The sequence below is a fragment of the Lycium barbarum genome, chromosome 4, assembly GCF_019175385.1.
Source record: "Lycium barbarum isolate Lr01 chromosome 4, ASM1917538v2, whole genome shotgun sequence".
NCBI lineage: Eukaryota > Viridiplantae > Streptophyta > Magnoliopsida > Solanales > Solanaceae > Lycium > Lycium barbarum.
In genome coordinates, this window is record NC_083340.1 from 37,919,566 (window position 1) to 37,920,196 (window position 631).

Below are 631 nucleotides of genomic sequence, written 5' to 3' on the forward strand. Positions count from 1 at the left end.
ACCGTCATTTGAAGAATTTTGTTGATGTATGTGCTAATCACATCCAGAACAATGTTGCACAAGATGCTATTAGGTTGAGGTTATTCAAATATTCCCTAGCTGGAGAAGCAAGAACATGGTTCGAGAAGCTGCCCCGGAATTCTATTACTTCATGGGCAGAAATGACAACTGCTTTTCTCACAAAGTGGTATCCCCCTAGCAAAAGAGCTGAAATTCGTGATAAGATATATGAATTTAAGCAGCGACCGGGGGAACAACTATATGAAGCATGGGAGAGATTCAAGGAGTATTTGCAGGACAGTCCGAATCATGGTTTTCTTGATCATATATTGATGGAGAAGTTCTATCGAGGATTAGACCCAGTGTCACAGTCAGTGGCTAATAATGCAGCTGATGGTTGTTTTATGAACAAGACCTTTCAACAAGTGACCACCATACTTAACAGGCTGACAACTCATAATCAGGCTTGGCACTCAAACAATGCTGATGTGGTACCATATGGTAGTGCTATGATCCAAAATATGGTGAGGGAGAATCAAGACACCCAGCAAACATTGGCAGCACTTGCTACAAATATTGCCTTGCTGACAAAGAAATTTGATGAAACTCAAATCAAAAAGGTAAATGTTTG

At 40.4% G+C, this 631-nt stretch overlaps 1 non-coding gene across 1 annotated transcript; it reads right to left on the reverse strand.

Moving 5' to 3' along the window:
* Positions 1 to 210: 210 nt before the first annotated feature.
* Positions 211 to 316, reverse strand: LOC132638888 (small nucleolar RNA R71). Its single transcript, XR_009581948.1, has one exon. It is a non-coding gene; the product is annotated as a small nucleolar RNA R71 (small nucleolar RNA).
* Positions 317 to 631: the final 315 nt, after the last annotated feature.